The 17,751-nt window shown below is 44.1% G+C and overlaps 1 protein-coding gene across 3 annotated transcripts in view; it reads right to left on the bottom strand.

Moving 5' to 3' along the window:
* The window catches only part of ZNF521 (zinc finger protein 521), a 289,791-nt gene that overhangs the window by 29,857 nt on the left and 242,183 nt on the right, over nt 1–17,751 (bottom strand). The gene's annotated exons all lie outside the window — the stretch shown is intronic.

Below are 17,751 nucleotides of genomic sequence, written 5' to 3'. Positions count from 1 at the left end.
ATTTTACTTTGAGACGATTAGTGTACCAATAGGAGGGTTTCTGCTTTAATGATTATAATTTAATGGGCTCTGTGTTTCCGAAGACCTAAAATAAAAACCTGATAGGAAAGTGCAATGGTTTCTTCCTTCTCCTCTGCTTTGCCTGGAAGTAGGAACTTCTGTCGCTGGTATTCTGAATTGGACTGTACTATCACCACCTCTTCTGGCAGTTCTGAAACGGTTCCTATGGCACTTGTGCACAACGCTTCTCTCTCTCTCTCTCTCTCTCTCTCTCTCTCTCTCTCTCTCTCTCTCTCTCTCTCTGTTTTTTTTTAATTGTAAAAATTTGCTAACTCAGCAAGTTGACTTTATTTTCTTAACTATGTACAAACTATCTATTTTTTTATTATTTTATTCTTGTTACATCTCAATGGTTATCCTATCCCTTGTAGCCTCCCATTCCTCCCTCCCTCCCATTTTCCCCTTACTCCCCTCCCCTATGACTGTGCCTGAGAGGGATTTCCTCCCCCTTTATATGCTCATAGATCTTTTTGGTTTTTTGAGACAGGGTTTCTCTGTGTAGCCTTGGCTGTCCTGGACTCACTCTGTAGACCAGGCTGGCCTTGAACTCACAGTGATCCACCTGCCTCTGCCTCCCAAGTGCTGGGATTAAAGGCGTGTGCCACCACGCCCAGCCTAACGTTCTTTTGTCACATTCCTAGCCCATCCTGTCCAACCACAGGTCACTGCTCCCTTAGCTTTGCCGGACAGTTTTCATTTTGCTCCTGGCCTCTCTCGACCTGTCTCATCTCTGCTTTTCTGAGATCTAGCCTCACTTTTGACAAGTTCTGGATCACTGGATAGCATAAGATGCTGGAAGAATGATTTTGATTGGCTGACAGCTGCCATATGAACATAGTCTAGCCAGGCAGCATTTACCTTCACTAAAGCTAACAACCTGGTGAAAGACACGGCTTACTATCCTTCCCGGGCTGTTCAGCATGCCTGCAAATTGAGTCCACTCAGCCTCCCAACTCGTGAGGAACGTTGTTATCACACCCACTTGACAGATGAGAAAGCCATGACCCAGAGAACTTAGAACTTTCTCTGAGTCCGAGAGGAAGATAATGAAAGGAGGTAGAACTTAGACACAGGCAGGTTGGTCTTAGGGTTCATGAACTTACAGAGCGGCTAGGCCATAACACCTGCTGTCCCTAAGATGACTTGTTAGGAAGAGCAAGGAGCAGAGCTACACTCTGACCCACTTGCTATGAGGCCACATGTCTACCTCCTATTTGCAATAGTTAGAGATGTTCCTAAGAGAAATCTCTGTCAGACATTCTGGGACCAGGAATGTAAGATATATTTATACCCAAGGAAAAGCAACTCTGAACTCCAAAGGCATTCCCCTCGCCCACCTCCACCCCGGCAAAGGCAAATAACAGTGTGGGTCCTTCACTAGTTAGGATCTGGCAATATGAAGGTCTAATTACAAAGGGAATTGTTAGCTAACTAGGAGCAAATTCACTCTATTTGTATTCCTAATCTTTCTTCTCACACAAGTGTTGAGTCTTCAGAAGCAGAGGACAAGACTTTGTACAAGGAGAGAGCAAAGCACTAATTAAGCCCCCAGTACAGTCTACATTTCACAGGAGATAAAAAAAAACCCACTCTGCATTTGGGTGGCACAGCAAACTCCTTGATTATAATTATGTAAGAAGAAGTTTAATTGTGCCTACTGACATGACAAGGGGTTATACAAAAAGCTTCGGGGATTATGTCAGATCAATTCTTCTTCTTTTTTTTAATCTGTTCTTGTCTTTTAAATCCTAAAGTCACCAAAAATTTCCCAGGTTTCAGTCATTAAGAGATATAAGAAACACTATTTATTGTAGAGAACTGAATCAAATATAAACAGAAATATTTGTCAAGTTTTAAAATTTCCTAAATACTGTATAACTTTATTTTAAATAATAAGAAAATACTGAATAGTTTTACTGTCATAACACCATTAAAAAATTACATGTCTGCCTTTTCACATTGTGCCCAATGAGTGTATGGAGGAAAAATAGCAACTAGTAGAGTTTTCTCCCTCACCGCTTCTTTTTGTCCATGAGAACCAAGGTGTAGCCGTGGGTACGAGTAGGGACACAATTTGTCTGAGTTCCTGGGCTATCAGAACTATTAACTACCTTGATCAGTCTTGCTAAGGTCTTTCCTTGGGGACAGTGGCTGGCTGGATAGGTACATAAAGGGAATCATGCAATTTAAGATGCTTTTTAATATGGCATTCGCTCTTTTGACTACATACAAAAATTAAAAAAAAATGAATTAGATAGTTTTGTTTGAGTGAAGGAAAATGTCCTCACCCATTTTCTTTTTCTTTCTTTTCAGCCCAGAGTAAAGGGGAACCCGGAAAGCTAAATAGTTTAAATTTAGTCTAATGAATCAAGAACAATGCCCATCAGCCATGGAGTTACTTATGTGTTAATAGCACAGACGTCTGTTTCACAGATTATACCCTTTGTTTGCAGAGTGACTAAGTGACACCAATCATAGCCAGCATTGTTGAGATCTAGTTTAGGTTTTAAAGCACATTGTAATATTGGAAATTATTAAAGAGTGAGATTTCCCCCAATAAATGGGTCTCGGAGTTATTTCAGTAGGAGAGAAATACGTCAGTGGCTACCCAGCCATCGTAGCCCAAGCCAGTGCTCCAGCAGACGGTGAGAATCCTCACCCTGTGCCTTGCTTTGCCCCTTCTCCATACCTCCCCGTGCTCACTCTTGACTGCAGGAAAAGAGGGCAGCGGCTCCATTAGATGCTTATTTTCTCATGTGTTGTGACAAATAGCCTGCAGACCCAGTTTCTATGAGAAAATATTTACTACGGATCACGGTTTAAAGGGAGCACAGTTAATCACAGAGAAGACATGACAGCTGAGGTCTATGGAGCCTGTTACTCTGGCTTGCTCCATTTGAGGGCACCAGGAAGTAGAGGCTGTGGCTGGAGGCTGAGCAGGTGGAGACGCCCTAAGGCTATCTCCTCAGTGACCCATTTCTTCTAGCTAGGCTGTGTTTCCTAAAGTCCCCCATAGTCTCCTGAAATAGGGGCCACCAGCTGAGAGGCAGTAATTCAAACATGGGAGCCAAGGGGTCTTCAACAGGACCCAAACAGCCATGTCTTCTACTGGTGACACTCTTTCTGTTCTGGCAGAGAGGGAGGAACAGGGATAAGGGAATGCTAATATAATTCGTTGATGAGGAGAAGGGCAGAAGTAGCTTCATGCAGAGACCGTTGAATCTGTATTCACCTGTGCGGTCAACAGCGGCACGTCACTGCTAAGGACTGCCAATCTACAGTGTAAAGGGCTGTATCTGCATTAGAGGCCATGTCCTTGCAAACTGGCGTTCCTTCTGGCAGCTGATGCTCATGAGGCGATATTATCAACACCTCCAATTGCAATTTCAAGTGGGATCTGCCTCGAAGCCAGAACTTGCACCTTGTTTCCTCCTTCTTAAAGGTGCCAAAGAGCTTAAAGATTCAATCAAAATCACCGTTTCTCCTCTCTGGAAAGGTAGCAGCTGACAGTAATTGGATAATACAGTCTGACTCATTTATTAAAAGGAGAATCAGAGTCAATTGACTTAATAACCATTACAATATTTCATTAAGGCTATAATAGGCTAGCACAGCCCTGGTTTTTTAATGAAGAGTTATAGGTGGGATCTTTGGGTGAAACTTCTAGATGTTTCCATTTCATACTTTATGCTTATCTACATTCTCCAGACTTTCTGCAACAAGTGTAGTTTATCTCCATATGTTACTCTGAAGGAGGGAAGGAGAGGAGAGGAGGGAAGGAGGGAAGGAGGGAAGAAGAGGAATGGAAAAGGAGAGAGTCATTTCTGTGTCCTGCTAGTAAAGCTTGATTACAGCATTGGAGTCACCATAGCTAAGAGGTTGGTAGGAAATGAGCAATGTGATGAAGTATAGAAAAACACAAATGCATTGTGGTTGGAAGTATTCTAGTCAAATGACCATGAAAATGGAAGTCAGTGCTAGAGAAGAGAGCAGAGCCTCAGAGTGCAAAGTAGTCAGCCAGGGGAAAATGCTCCTTCCAAGCCTGGCTCACGTCACAGTGCACACGGCATCCTCAAGGCTGGCACAAGGCATCACCAAGGCTGGCATTTGCCAGGGATGCGGGAGCCCAATGACATGGGTAAAAGGTCATAGTGGCCTTCTCCTCACTGTGCACACACTAGAGCTGATGAAGAACTTTCCTGCCTCCTGCAAGGTAGGACCCGGGTCTCTTGAGCATAATTGGGAAATAATGTCACATATAAAGAAATCAGAGGTAAAACAATTATTTTCATTCGCTAATCTTTATGTAAGTGTGAACATAAATGTAAACAGGAATCAAGCCTACATAAGAGTCTGATGCCCGTGTAAATATTTACTCCCATATCAAACATTTTCAAGGAGCGAGGCTGCATGTGTAATTGGTGTGCCACCTCGTTGCCTCAGTGAGAAACGTGATGAACTGTGACGAACTTTGCGCTCCAAGAAAAGACTCACTCTGTCTCAACCAGACAGAGCCAGTTGGAAGGCAAGCGATTCTTTTTTCTGCCACCACTCTCCTGGACCCTCCGAATTCTTATCCAGCTGAGTGGCAGGCAAGAACGAACACTCAGCATTCATCTGCTCAGACACAACTCCAGGCGTGTGTTCCAGTGCGGCCACTGTGAGTCGGACACAGACACTGACATTTCACAACAAGCTTTCCACAACGGTGACCCCCCTCACGTGCCTACAGAGCATGTGTGTGTCCATGTTTAAAGTTCCTTCGTCTAATAAAAAGACAGCAATCTAGAGCGGTGACAAGGAAATGTTTGGTGGCTGAGTTACACGCTGCTGTCATCTTAGAAATTTCTAGGGGCCCGATTTACATGTCTGATCATCACAAGGGCCATTACTGAGCCCCAATTTGTAACAGTGTATAGGTAGAAACCCTTCTAACTTACCCTTGAGCCAGGCTGGCAGGGTCCTCTCAGACTCCACGACAGAAACCTATCGGCTGCAGTCCACCCTCCCCGCCACATCATCATGTGACCGGGGCCATGGTTTAAAAGTGACCTGACAAGGATTGAACTCTACCCTCAGAATCCAAGCAGAGAAACCAGATGCCCTGCAGTTGTAATTTCTCCCTCCAAGCTGAACGTGTGCGCCACTCTATGCTTACACACATATATTTTTAAATCCGAGGAAACCATGCCCTGGACCAATTCCCCACACCCATCCACCCCGCCGCCCCCGCCATGCTTTGCTTTGCTCTTTCCCTGAGTTAATTTCCAAGCACACATTTATAAGCCAGGGGTCTGAGGACTAACAAAGCAAAGGCGTCCATGACAAACCCAGCCCTCGGCTACACTGGCTCACCCTGGCAACCAGGGCTAGAAAAATAGGCAGCCTGCACTGCAATTTGCTACGCACACAGCCATCCCATTCTTTCTCGGGTCCGCGGTACTCTGGCCACAATAATTTGTTGCGTTCCACACTACACATATTTCACTACTGCAACATAAACACACCAAGGTGCTAATTTGGCAGTGGAGAATACGGCTCGGGCTTCAAAGTCGGACTGTAGATTAGTCACTAAGCCCGTGAAGTAAGGCAGAACTGGGAGGGGGGGCTGAGTAGTGTAGGAACCCTCCCCCGCCGCCACCCCTTTCTTCACACCATTTAGGAAGTCCTGGCCTTATTTGTTCTGAGGACCAATTTAACATGAAATCGAACATTGCCAGTTCTTTCTGAACGCTTTCTCATTGAATGGTGTGATGATATTTGCTTCTGTTGGTATTCCCAAGCCATTGAGAGAAGGGCAGGAGATAGATATTAAATATAAGATTTCTTACAAAATGGAAAGGCCCTGAGAACGTGAGGAACCAAACATCAGTGACCCAGATGGTGATCCTCTACGCACAGAGTACCTACACCACGGGCATCTCGAGGAAAGCCAAACACTATGTGTGCGCATCCCTTATGCCCAAGCCAAAACAGGACTCCAAGGAGACCTGCAAGGTGCAAATCTCCAAGTAACTCAGGTCCTGGTGATATTTTTTTTTTGCCAATAGTCTAAAAGCCTGCAATGCTTTTTGACTTCCTAAGCAGAGCCACTGGTACTGACACTGTTGTTTCCTGTCTTGAACTTCTCATTATCGGCAGGACGAGAGCAGGAAATGATTCAGCTGGGGCAGGCTGCATGGTACCCAGCAGAATTAAAGAGCCCAGGGGCTGCCTAGAGCCCCATAAACATCAGCAGCTTGGAAACTAGCAGGGGGTCCAGGTGGACGGGGTGGGCAAAGCAGGCAGGGGGAGTTTAGATGCAATATTGTCCAATGCCTTGGCTATTATTACGGTTGTATGAATGAATACCTATTAGAATATTCTCACGCAGGGGGAAAACATTGTTTAAACTATAAAAAAAAACACTAAAAAGGTGGCTGTCCTATAACCGGAAGGACTCAGCAGTGTTGTTTTGGCACAAGTGAGGGCCAAGAACAAACACACAGACTCTGATGCCCGATGCCCTGGCACCTCCAGAGATCTCCTTTCCTCTGTGTGAATCTAAACGTGAGCCCCACAGCTGAAGTCTCAGTGCAAAGGTTCGGAGTTAGCCAAAACATTTAAAGGGAGAGAACTTTGCTCTTCTATGCCTTGATTGAACAACCATAGTTATCAGAAAGAGCCCCCATGGAACTTTGTAGTGAGTCCCTAAGCCAAGAAAAAGCACTCTTAAGCAAGTGAAGAAGAAAGTAGCCCAGGCTTCTTAGTGAAACCAATGGGGCCTGGAGATGGCTCACGGCAAAGTGTTGCCTGCACAAGCATAGGGATCTGAGTTCATTCTCCAGAACCGGGGTGCAAAGTCAGGCATGAGGGCTGGAGAGGGGGCTCTGCGGCTAAGAGCCGGTACTGCTCTTACAGAGGGCCTAAATTCGTTTTCTAGCAGCAGTATCCAGAGCGTCACAACTGCCTGTAATCTGACACTTCAGACATCAGTGGACACCTGCACCTGAATGTTTGTGGACACACACACACACACACACACACACACACACACACACACACACACACACACACACAGAGAGAGAGAGAGAGAGAGAGAGAGAGAGAGAGAGAGAGAGAGAGAGAGAGAATCTTTAAAGAATATTAGATGTGATATTATGTGCTTGTAATCCCAGTACTTAGGAAGTAGACATGGGTAGATTCTAAGAGCTCCCTGGCCAATTAGCCTAGAGCAATCAGACAGCCCCAGGTCCCAGTGATAGACCCTGTCTCAAATGACACAGGGAATGTCTCCTGAAGAACACCACCCAAGGTTGACCTCTGGTCTCCTCACATGTACACATCTACTACCCCTGATCCCACCCACACAGGCACCCAGAAAAATAATATCAGTGCCAAAAAAGAAAACGTTGCGAGGGTGGGAGTCGGGATGAAGAACAGCTGAGCTCGAAAGGCACCTGCTGGGTCTGTGTGGAAACTTCCTGCTCTCAGAAATCTGGCTTCTTGTTACAAAGCTTTGGCTGAGTCTACACCACTGTGCTAGGGGAAAAGACATCCAATTTCCATGAAGAAGACACTGGAAAGGAGTGCGTTCCTTGAAAAACGTTTCTCCACACCTTATTTTGAGTACTTGCCTTTCCCCCTCCCCATACATAAGCACACAAAGCCAAGTTCAAAACCATGACTTTCACTTTGCATAGTAAGTTTGGTGTCCTATATGATCGGAAACAGGTTCTTCAGCACTTAATGCACTTTATTTTCCAGCTAGGCCTGGGAGAGAGTTGAGTGGCCCAGGGGACCTTCCATGTAAGGCAGCATGGGAGCTGTGGGGTGTTTCACCAACTCATACAATACTGCAGGATGCAGAAGAGCAAAGGTAAGCCTTACTTCATTGATCCATTCCACAGCACCCAGGACAGGACACGGACCACACATAAATAGGGCTCTTTTTACAGTAGGTCACAGAGATGTCTCTGTACCATACTCTGTGATGTATAAGCAAGTGTTTTGGTTTTTTTTTTTTTTTTTGGTGTGTGTTTGTATGGGCATGTGTGTTTCTGTATGCATGAGTACAGATGTGCCTTTGTGTGCATGTGTTTGTGTGTGCGTGTTTGTGTGTGTGTGTGTGTGTGTGTGTGTGTGTGTGTGTGTGTGTGTGTGTAAGCAGAGGTCATCCTTGGGTTCCTCAAGAACTCCATGTATCTTGTTTTTTGGGACAGGGACTCTGGATAACCAGAAATTTACTGAGTAGAGCTGGCTGGCCAGCTAGTCTCAGAGACCTGAAATCGTGAGTGTGTGCCATCATATCTGTTTAAAACATGTGTTCTAGGATCTGAACTCAGGTGCTTTTGCTTACAAGACAATTAGTCTACTATGTCCCAGTGTCTAAACAAGCTTTCCTAATAGCTGATAGTCTTATATGACAAAATTCCATTCTTTCAATTAAACAGTCATATGACCTATGTTGTGTCTAGTACGTAGATGTTATTGTTTGACACCAAAGACCTAACTGTCCTGTCTCTGGGTCTGGGTCTTCTTCTTCTGGCAGCAGCACAGGTAAATTTATCTTCAAGCACCAAAACAAACAAAGCAAATAAAAATATAACAACAAAAAACAACAACAGGAAAAAAAGGTTAAGAAAACCTAATTGGTAAAATTGGAAGAATCCATGCATCATAAACTAAAATTAACACACCGAACTGTTAAATCTGTGGGGGAAATATCTTTGGCAACCAAGAGGGGCAACAGTCAGCACAAACACACATGGTGGGGGTCTGGCCATGGCAAATGTGTGTCAGACACAGGCCTCATCGTGAATGTCTCTGCAGTGCCGTGGTGCTGCATCTGCGGCAAGGGTCAGGGCCTTTTTATTTCTTTGAAAAAAATCTTCTTCTGCATGGTATAAAGCCACTGGCTATGTGGGAAAGTCTCCAAACAGGCAAAAGCTGTTTATTTTTGCTAGAAAGTGCAGCCTGCTACTGATGATGATTTAAAAAAGGACAGAAAGAGAAGTAGAAATCAGACAAACAAAAGAGATGCATGGGGTGAGGTTTAACAGTTTCTGCAAATACTGTCCTGAATATCCATGGGCTGAAGGAATAAAGACGGTTGGCCATTTTAAAGGATGTGTGTGTGTGTGTGTGTGTGTGTGTGTGTGTGTGTGTGTGCATGAGTAGAGAAGTGCCTTTGTGTGCACATGTGTGTGCACATGAGTAGAGATGTGTCTTTGTGTGCACGTGTGTACGTGTGTGCATGACTATACTATAGATGTGCCTTTGTGTGCATGTGTGTATGTGTGTTTTACATTTTTAATTGTGTTTATGTATGTGCACCTGAGGATAGTTGCGTACACATGAGGACAAGTGCCAGCTAAAGCAGAAATTACAGGTGACTGTTCAGCCATATCATGTAGGGCTTGGGGATCAAATTCTGGTCCTCTCTGGAATAGCAGCAAGTATTCTTAGCGACTAAGCCATCTCACCAACCCCCCAAAATGAATTACTTTTATTGTTTGATGTGTATGACTATTTTACTGCATTTATATATGTACACCACATGTATGCCTTGTGCCCAGAGGTCAGAAGAGGGTGTTCTATACCCTGGAACTGGAGTTATAGACAGTACCATCCTGGTACTGAAAACTGAACCTGGAGCCTTTACAAGAGCAGCAAGTGAGTCCTCTTGACTGCAGGGCCATCTCTCCAGCCTCTCTGTGGGCGTTTTTGAAGCTAGTTATCCTCGCAAGAAACTTTCCAATTGATTACTTGGTGCAGAGTTCGCATCTTTGGCTTACTATGGCGTTCAGGATTTAAATTTATCCCAAACCACAAACTGTGCCTGCGGTGGCCCATGTGGGTCAAGGGGGTGGGCTCTCTCTGACTCCCAAGGGTCTTTGCCTATTCCTACTTGCAGGCAAGGTTAGGAAGCCATTAAGCAGCAAAACGTGAAAAATCACACTCATGTATGGTATTTGCAAATGAGTTGCATTTTTATTGTTCTTCTGGTGTGACCTTAGGAACTTGGCCTTGAAGAACAGAAGAAGGTAATGACGCCATAAACGCAGTAAGATTTCTAAAAACAGTTTATTGGGAACGTGAAACTTGCATTCTCCTAATCAGAGGATGCCACCCCTCAGAGAAATTTTCCTGTGCATTATTAAAGTGATATACTGCGCTACTAGTTAGAGCTCCATAACCTTTAAATTGCCTGATTGTAATTAAGGCCACTAGTTTTATTTAGGAAGGTTCAAGGAGGCTCAATTTAAGTTAGCTTAACTAGTGTGAATTTAATGTCATGCTGCCAGAAGGCAGAGGGGCACTCTGGTCTGGCTGTTCCACAGTACAGGCAGCTGTGGGCTTGGGCATCCTAAATTATGCCTAGATTTCAACACACTGCAGCTGTCTAGAAGTAGCAGGATGTGGGTAAACCCACAGCTTCAGGTTGGCACAAAGATTTCGTTCGTTCATTTGTTCATTCATTCATTCATCCCACAGACCAAAATTCTACAAAATCTGATCACTGACAGTGTGAGTAGAAGGGATGTTACCATTATTTTTAAGGGTCGCATGATCACTTACTCAGGAAGATGGGGGTCAAGGTCATGTCCAATCAGCATCAGTAATTTAAATTGAGATGCACATGTAACAAAGCCATGAAAGCAAGAGTGTTATGACCAGGAAACTCTTGAAAGGGAAATCTTACAGGGAGGAACATGGAGTGAAAGGAAAGGTGGTTAAGAAGACAGGACACAGAGTAGAGTGCTGAGAACACATCCATTCCCCCGGAAAGGCAGGTAACCAACAACTCAACCAACAGACCTAGACAAAACAAACGAAACAAACAAAAGCAACAACAGAAACAGAGCAAAGAAAGGCACCTCCAGATGAGAAACGCAGCAGACAGAAAGGCCTGGTCCACCTCCCAAATCTTGCTGAATGTCAGCACACGGCATTAATCTCTGGGCAGAATGCTGGAAATTTTCTGTAGCTTCAACACCAGCAATAATGACGAATGGATTTCTTTACAGCCAAGTGGCTGAAGGAGCCAGCTACGCTACCACTATATAATTAATAACAATAAGCAATTAAAGAGAACAGCAGGTTACAACAAGGAGATGTCAAAATATATTAGCAGAGGAAAATCCTGCGGCCACACATTGGACAGAAAAGCCAGGGTGCGGTATGGGAACCCACAGCAGTACCTTCTTGCAAGCGATGTCTCAGATGAGGCTTATACACTTAGGGGAAATGGGGGATGACACAGAACTACTCTGCGGCGCTTAGCATCTTTCCCAATGCTCAGAGAAAGCAGAAATGCATTGGTGGAAATAGGATTGTCAAGGCAGGAAGCAGCTGTCTGGAAACTCTTTGCTATCATTCATTTACTAAGAAATATTCTAACAAATATGCCACACTAGAGCAGCCACTGGCTCAGGCACGTTGGGAGATCCTAGAACATTTTGCTTTTTTTTTTTTTTAAAGTAAAATGTTGGTGAACCAGTAAATTAGGAAAGTGTTAGAGAAAGATGGTTAACTTGTCTACTTGGCTAAGTCCTGGAGATTTAAAGATGGGAAGGGGTCTTGAGGAGAACGTAAGTATAGACTTGTCTAGATGATGAGAGATGGCTGACATGAGTTATTAACTCGAATGCCCACAATGGGGATGCATCACAAACAGTTCAAGCATTCCTGAACCCAGGGCTCCAAGAAGCCACCAAACATTTACTTAAAAAAAAAAAAAACAATGAATTTGGACCTGGGAAGATGGCTCATTGGAGAAAGTGCTAACAACACAAGCTTCGGGCCTGGGTTTGTGTTTTCAGCGTCTATATTAAAAGCCGGCCCAGGGCTAGAGATGAGATGTAGAAAGGTAAAGACAGGGATGGATCCACAGGGCTTGATGGCTAGTGGCTAGCCTGCCTAGGCTAAACAGCACACTTCCGCTTCAGTGAGAGACCCTTCCTCAAAAAAATAAAGTGGACAGTAGCAGAGGACTACACCCTAGCATCAGCCTCTGCCTTCCCTGTGCATGTATGCATGGGGGTGTGCACCTGCATGCAGTCTTCACGTTTTTCTCTCTCTCTCTCTCTCTCTGTCTCTCTCTCTGTCTCTCTCTCTGTCTCTCTCTCTGTCTCTCTCTCTCTCTCTCTCTCTCTCTCTCTCTCACACACACACACACACACACACACACACACACACTCCTCCTTAAGTAAAGAGGTTTGTGTTGTTAACCAAACACCTTCCTACTTTTTCAGTCTTTATTGCTGTTCAAGAAGCTGTTGATACTTCTATGACACATGGCCCCTCTGCTCCCAGACCAATCAAGGGCTGAATTTATTCACTCCCGTCTCAAGACCTCTCTAATCTAAGCCAAGTCTCTAAGCTCTTTTCTCCCAGCAGAAAGGTTTCGCTAGTATATAAGACCTGCTGGAGGACTGACCGTTTTGGTAATGGAGTGTTAGAGTGTCCCCCCACCCCGCTCGACATCTCCGGATTCTCTAGTTTGGTCTGATCTATGACTCTGACTCTACAACTTATGAATCAGTGGCTGAATCAGCTGAATCCCAATGTTTCTCAATCCCAGCAAGTCAGCGGTTTGGTTAAACTCACTTGAACTCTCCAGAGGCTGAACTTGAAGGCTCCTTTGTAGAGTTAGAGTTTAGCCAGGTGGGTATCCCTATACATCCTCAAGAACTTGAATCATTCTAAATTGAGCATTTGGGCAAATACCAAGAATATATGTGTTTTTCTAAAGCACGTAACTTACTTATATATGGAGAATTGGTTAGCGCGGCATGCTTCTGGCCTACTTTTCTCTCCTGGTGCATCACTGTGGAGATGCCAGCATATCCAGACACCGTATGCTGAAGGTAAGGTTCTACTGGCATACCAATGACTTATACTACTTCGTCTCCTTCTGCTGTTTCCCATCAGTCAAGAGCATGTAATGGATAAAGCTAATGTGCATGGTGATGACAGCAAGAGAGAAGGGAGTTAGGAAGGAGGAACAAGGACAGTAGGAAAAACAGTGACCCGCGGCACAAGGACTTTGGTCTCTTCTGCTTCTTCTGAGGTATAATAAAGAAATACAGACTTCTAGGTGCTTTCTTAGGCTAAAAACTAAAGCTAAAGACTGTGGCGGCCACCTAGGCCACTGGACAGCATGGGCTGGTTACAAGTGTTATCTGTTAAGTGAAGAATGAGACATACTAATCCCGGGTAGCTCTTTCTCAAGTATAATTTCTTATATTACTTTCTGCAAAGCTATTAAATATTTCTCAGACTATAATGCCAAATTATAAAGATGCTTTGGGCACAATAAATTTTTAATCCCCTATCTTTATGACAATTTTCCTAAGACCGGAAGCAGCTCATTCAAGATCTGTCTTAAAATTTTAAATACTGTGTACTGTGTCAATATAATGGAGGCAGATAATGAATTTCCTTACGCAAGAAGAAACTCTATTGAGATAATGTCACTAAACTGTCTGTTGACGTCCTTATGCATTTTATATATTTATAGGCTCCACTTTGCCCCCAAGATGCATGATTCAATCTGCACAGAATCCTGGTGCCATCTTAAGCAATCCAAAGTAGACTGTGGGTGTCTACAACTGTCAAGGTTGTGTTCTTTCTGAAGAACTGCCATATTTGGCTGTTTCTTGGAAAAACACGGCACAAAAGTCTAGGACGGAGATCAGCATGAGAGTTCTGACATTTGCCAATCCTGAGGCAATCTGGTGGCATAAAGGCTGTGGTGGTATATCTGTACCATCATGCAAATTTCTCTGTTCTCTCGTCCCTGAATATTGGAGAAAAGGCAGTCCAAACATTTGAATCGGAGTCACTAAATACAGATAAAATGCATTATAGAAATGTTAAAAAAAAACTAAGCTGGGTGAATATAGTCAGTCTGTCTCCAACTGATAACCATAGTGGAGTATGCCTACATATTTATATTGAGAAAAAATACCCAATGACAAGACATTTTTAGCAATAGGAAGAGAGCTTAATTACAGCAAAGAATTAAAAACAGAGCTGGGGGAGAGAGAGCTCATTTGGTAAAGGTTTGCCTTGCAAAGCATAAGAAGCAGTATTGGATTTCCAGAACCTATGTAAAAAGGCGGGCATAGTGGCACGCACTACAAACCAAGCACCAGAGGGGTCGAGGCCAGAGGATCCCTGGGCTGCTGCCCAGCCAGCAAAATACTCTGTCTCAAAAAAAGGAGGATGGCAAACCTGAATAGTGACACTTGAGGTTTTCCTCTGGGCCTTCATAGGAATGTGCACACACTCAGGACACACACCTACATGTGTGTGTCCATACGCACTCAACATGAACACACGCATGTACACAAGCAGCCAATGTTAGAGAATGAGACCAATTGTGGCTGCGTCCGTGGGGGACTGAGAAGAGGTTGGTGGTGGCAGTCGCCTTCTTCTTCCCCTACCCACATGGTGGAAGATATTATGGGACAACTCTCAAGAGGAAAGCCCAGGCCAAATGAGAGGGAGAGAGGGCACAGGAGAGAGCAAGGACTCAGAATCCGGGCATCTCTCCTTTGCCATGGAGAGGAGGTGTCTTGTCTTACAGTGCTAACAGCAGGGAAATTCCAAATCAGAACAGTCACAGTGGCCTCGAAGCCACTCAAGTGGTTGTAACATAACCTCACCTACTGAAAGATGCCGGGCTATGTGGTCAGGCCAACACAACGCTTAAGCACAAGGAGGCTGAATAAAGTTTTTATACACGTCAAACTTACACGTCCTTTTTTTGCCCACACTGAGGGGCATTCCTTATTCTTTTACTCACACTCCATGCTGTGTTCCCCTCCCTGTGCCTCTACCTGAGGATGACTGTGAGGATAACAATTACTACTTTGGCGGATTGGAAGTGTGTGCATGGGGTGGTGGTGGGGGCTCTAAACAGCGATATGCAATTCATCTCCAGACCGTACACTGCTTCCCAAGAAGAGCCTGATTGATTTGCTCAGTCACACCAAGAATTACTGGTAAAGCTTGGTTCAAATCTGCATTTAGGTCCAAGATAAGGGGAAGAAAAATAATCAAATGTCGATTTACAGCCAAGGATTGTTTTACTGAAGCCATCCATTGCGGTTTCCCGAGACCCTCGGTGTGGCAGGCAGGAGGCCACTGCATAGCTCGACTCACTCTAGCTTAGCTGACCCAGTGAAATGCAACAAAGCTCTCAGAAGCATACTTCCATTTTGGACCTTTCCGGGTTATCTTATTGATCCATTTCAATGCCTCTTTAAACTTAGATTGAGATAAAAATATGATATTCAGTTTTTAGTCACGTTCTAATGATTACTTTGTAATTAATTAAGAGTTAGTTGAACACGTGGTACTGAAGCATCAGAGTAATTGAAGAAGAAATACCATCTTCAGATTTTACTGTTGTGGGCACGAAAATTGAGATGATTCATTTCATTAACTAAACAAAATCTGTTTCTCACGACCAAAAATGCCATTATTTTCAAGCTGCGTGAAACTAGGCAGAGTCATTTGTTTCCCTGCAAATGGTACCAGTTACAAGTCTGTTTTCTCTTCCTCATGTGGAGAGTTTCACATAGACCGTTAAATATAACTTACGGGGTTGATTGGGAAAATACCAAGAAAACCAAATACCGTGCTGCTCCAAGAAGTGGAGCTGAATAAAAACAAACAAACCCTCCCTGGCCCTAAGAAACATAAATAAAAAGTTAGATTTCCCTATACTGCATTTGATTGCATTAATTGATGTTTTTAAAAAAATGGTGGAGAATGAAGGCCCAGCAGTGACATTTTCCTTTCCCAAGTCACAATAGTAGCACACCATGAACAGCACCAAAAAGTCCCCAGCGGCGACTGCACACTCCCACTCTGGCAGCTAAGAGCATCCACCATGCGCTCTCCACTTCCACATTCAGCTTTGCAAGCACAGAAAGAAAGCAGGTCTCAGACACAATTCAGCCCACTTGCCTAGTGTGTAAATATAAATTTCTGATAAACATAAAGACACTGGATGGTCAGACGCATTTCTTATTCTCAATATGCTAAGAAAAAAATCTTTTAATCTAACACAGAGTTTGGGTTTCTATCGCACTTAGACTATGGTTATTCCTAGGTCCAGTTTTGTAATTTTTCACCTTTTCTGCTGCTTTAGAAGTTGTTTAAACTGGGGGAGGGACCCAACAGCATGCACATCGGCAACATAGACCTCTACCATAGGCCTAAACCAATTTCCACTGTACTGGGTAATGGAATGTTTGTAAAGCCCATCACAGGCACTCGCTCTGAGGTCTTTCTTACCATGAAACCTTGATGGAAAAGGTTGTGCAAATCGGACTTTGGAATTATTCAGTGGGACCCAACTCTGCCACTCATGGGCTGTTTCATCTCATATGCTTATTGCCTTCATCAAGCCTTAGAGGAAACATTAATATAGTGGGAACATCAAGTACCTATGACACTGGGTGAGGTGAGGTTCAACCAAGTGGCATACATGAAATACGAAGAGTAAGATTATCTATCTATCTATCTATCTATCTATCTATCTATCTATCTATCCTCCATCCACTCATCCACCTATTTTTCCTCCTCCATCCAATGGAGAGTAAAAATGAGGAGACACGCCTAACTTTTGGGGGCAGAGAGAGAGGCTTAGATAGCAGTTCAGCTGCAGGCAAGAAGGACAGAAGACAGTGCTGTGGCCTCCTCAATACAGTTCTGGAGGTTTTTTTCCAGGCTTTAGGGGCAGACCTGACACAGTAGCCACAGGGTTGAGACAGTAATGCAGACACTGTCCAGAACACACTGCAGCTGGTGGCACTGTCACAGCTCTGGCTGCCTCCTGAGGAGCAGTTTCCTGGTCCTCCCACTGTGGAGGCTCACACGCTGGTCAGCCCTCTAGACATGTGGGATCAGTTGGGGAAATGCAGCAGAGACCTTGTGTTAGTTTTTAAATGTAACCCAGACATTTATGAGAAGTCTCCGCAGATGGTAATGATAAACTTTAAAACAATACCCAGAAGATGTTGATGCTGTTAAAATCACCTACTTTTGAAAGCCCCTCCCTCTGGAGGCGCAGCAAGCAGTGGCCATGACTACTTAGTTCCTTCTTCCTCCTTTCAATTGTGTGTGTTACTTGTGTGTGTGTGTGTGTGTGTGTGTGTGTGTGTAAGAGAGAAAGCACATTAGTATGTATGTGTGTGAAAATGTTTGAGTATCAATGTGTGTGTGAGAGTATATTTGCATGTATATGTGTGAGAGTGTATTTGTATATGAGTGTGTGTGTGTGTGTGTGTGTGTGTCTAAGAGGGAATACATTTGTATGTAAGTGTGTGAGACAGTGTTAGTGTCTGAGTGAATGTATATGTTGAAGATTTTGAATTCTGTGGATGGGGTTGAGGGGGTAACAAACATATAGCCAATCTAGCATTAGCTAAACACACACATCACATGCATTTGTTGAGCTAACTTAGAAGGTCGGTTTAGGAATGAGGATGCTACCAAGCTTAGAAGGAAAGGGCGGCCATTTGTTGTTCTGGCACGCCTTTCCAATCTTTCCTCCTGGCTCGCTCAGAATTACCTTTGCTCTGAACCCTGACCCTACCTTCTATCTTGCAGCATGCTTCTCATTCTCGCCAATAGACACTGTATCTCCCCCTTCGTGGTGCTGGCTCTCAAGTTTTCGCTTTATCTTGATCA

The sequence above is a fragment of the Acomys minous genome (assembly GCF_964271855.1).
Source record: "Acomys minous genome assembly, chromosome: 4".
Classification (NCBI taxonomy): Eukaryota; Metazoa; Chordata; class Mammalia; order Rodentia; family Muridae; genus Acomys; species Acomys minous.
This window is presented reverse-complemented; position numbering and strand designations above follow the sequence as displayed.